Source organism: Cyprinodon variegatus, unplaced genomic scaffold, assembly GCF_000732505.1.
Source record: "Cyprinodon variegatus isolate N-32 unplaced genomic scaffold, C_variegatus-1.0 Scaffold1395, whole genome shotgun sequence".
Classification (NCBI taxonomy): Eukaryota; Metazoa; Chordata; class Actinopteri; order Cyprinodontiformes; family Cyprinodontidae; genus Cyprinodon; species Cyprinodon variegatus.
The window spans coordinates 13,614-16,569 of record NW_015151848.1 but is presented as its reverse complement, the minus strand read 5'-3'; positions in this window follow the sequence as shown (position 1 = coordinate 16,569).

Below are 2,956 nucleotides of genomic sequence, written 5' to 3'. Positions count from 1 at the left end.
GTTTGTAGATGTTTGGTTTGTAGATGTTTGATTTTTAGATGTCTGGTTTGTAGATGTTTGGTTTTTAGATGTTTGGTGTGTAGATGTTTGGTTTGTAGATTTCAGTTATCTCTCTGCTTCTCTCTGTCCCACAGATCTCTCCTCTCAGTATTTATTTGTTTCTGTGCTTGGTTTCATTTCTTCACTGCTGGATTTCTCCATTATGCTCCTCATGTAAGTTTAAAGTTGTTTATTAAATCCTTTTGATACAAAAATATAAACACCACTGGGGGCTGTTTGTATTTTTTTGGTTTTATGTCAGTTATATAGAAGTTTCGATGATGTCAGAAGCCCTGAAAACATGATTGCTTTGATGGTTGACTGGTAAAATAAACGATGCAAACATATAAATGTGCAGCAAATGCAAAATAAAAAACACAAAACATGCAAAGGGGGAAAGTCGGAAAAAAGTTTCTGCAACAAGCAAAAACAGCTAAGAAAAGCTGTAGATTAGCTTTGCATTACAGAGGTGCTCCAGGCCACTAGGGGGCGACAATCTCCTGCTCTTAACAGCAAACAGACACAATGCACTACGAAACAAGTAGGCCCATATAAAAACGCAACCCTGCTGAGTGATGACTGTGTTACAGAATCCTTTTTGTAGATCTTATTTCTGCGTACAAACAGGTTAGCAACCGTTTTAAAATGCGCAAACCTTTTGAAAATCGGCTTTACACGTTTTTGTCTTGGTTCCAGTTCCAGTCCGGTGTAAGTTTATGGTTGTCTGCTTCTAGTGGTCTGGAGCACTTTTGTTTGCTAGTTTGCTGTTTTTCTTAACTAGCACTTATTTCGCAACTTGCATTTTTTTTTTTCGCACACGTTTTGTATATTTTTGCATGTGTTTTGTGTGTTCGTCTAATGTTGGATTTGTAGGACTGTTTGGGTCCGTGTAAATGCTGGACATTTGATTCTGGTTTGGAAAATGGGAAATCTTACATCGGGAAATAAGCCGTTTCCTGATTTCGATAAAAAATATCAACAGACGGTTATGCATTTTTCAATTTCAAAATGAAAAAACGAAAATTAGAAAAGAAATCTAGGCTTCCTTTCATTAATCTGCTCCCATCTCATTGGAGTTGTCTATGCATCCAAACCGCTATGGATATGGTGCAATACTAAAACATATTTTCACATATGGACACTCATTATACATCTCCCTAATTCAATTCAATTCAGTTTATTTTTGTAGCGCCAAATCACAACACGTCATCTCAAGCCACTTTACAGTTCACCAGACACTTATTCTTAGCATCGTAGGTACGATATTTTGGTAGCAAACCTTCTTTGCAACCAAAATCTATAAATAACAAGGACGCCCATGCACTAGCTAGCTTGTAAGCAGTACAGCTCTGGACCAGGAAGTAACGCATGCATTCCATCGAAACTTTTTGGCTTTTTATTTCAATACAGTCTTTTGAATTGACAATGAAATTGCCTAAATGACAATAAAAATGGTAAATACAATAGTTATTACAAAAAAACCCGGTGCGAAGTCCGTCTCTCCCGGTGTTAGTGCTGCCTTCTGGGTCACTACCGAAAGGGATCATTACCAAAAGGAAGTCTACATTTTTTTTTGACATTTTCCTTTTTCATTTTGGAATTTAAAAAACGGATACCGGGTCATTTTATATTATTTAGAAATTAGGAAACGGTTCGTCTTCCCATTTTGGATCTCTCAATACGGAAACAAAATTCAACAGCTTGAGCATACGCCAACCTTTTTGATTTGTTGTGCATTTACGTATGATGGGAAGATTGTTGAAGCTAAATTTAAAGCATTAAAGCCATCCTGGAAGAAAAGCTGCTAGAGGCTGCAGAAGACCAGGGTTTACACTTCAGAAGGACAACCTGAATCTGAAGGCAAATTGGTCTCCTCATCCAAGTTCTCAAGTGTCCTGCTAATGTCCTGATTAGTCGACGAAGGAGTGTCAAAACAAAGACACCTCTGAAAGGTGCAGGACACCTGATTTTAAGGCCTGAAACTGAAGAACCCTGGTTTAGATGGACCCAGCAATAAGGAATGCTGTCAAGCTAAAGGAGTCCTATCAAGCCTGGCTGGCCTGGAGGAGTTTGTAGAGGCCATGGAGAAAGATATCGGCAGAACCATCCGGCGCCTCTGGAAGGGTAGCATTGCTTCGCTATCACTGTTTTCAGGGTGAGTGGCGAGCTCCTGACCCTGAAAGACGACATCATCGGATGGTGGAAGGAATACTTTGCGGCTCTCCTAAATCTGGCTGACACTCCAACTGATGGTGGGAGAAGAGACGGTTGCTCTGGGCTGGATTCGCTCATCAACCAGGCTTAAGTCACCAAGGTCCACAGTGGAAAGGCTTTTGGTGTGGATGAGTGCTACCCTGAGTTCCTCAGAACTCTGGATGTTGATGGTCTGTCATGGCTGAGGTCTGGGACAGTGGCCCCTGGTTTGGGAAACTGAGGTGGTGGATCATCTGTGTAAGAAGGAGGACAGGAGGGTGGTTTCCAACAAGGGGGATCAGAGTCACCTGAAGGCCTATGCCAGGGTGCTGGAGAGGAGAGTCCAGCTGATTGTCAAACCACGGCTTCAGGAGGAGCAGTTTGGTTTTCTTCCTCGTGGAACAGTGGAGCGGGGTACTTGAAGGGGCTTTGAAGTTTGCCACATGTGTTTTATGGACCAGTGTCCCCTGTGGTGCCCTGTGGGGGAAGTCTCATGAGTACGGAGTTGGGGGCCTTTACTAGGGGCCGTCCAGTCTCTGTAGAAGCTGAGCAGGAGATTGGTCAGCATTGCCAGCATTAAGTCAGACTTGTTCCCACTGCATGTTGGACTCCTTTATGGACAGGATTTCTAGGTCAACCAAGAGCAAGAGGGGGTCTTGTTTAGTTTTTTGTTTATCTTGTCTTGTTTTGGCAGATAATGTGACTCTGTTGGCTCCCTCCTGCC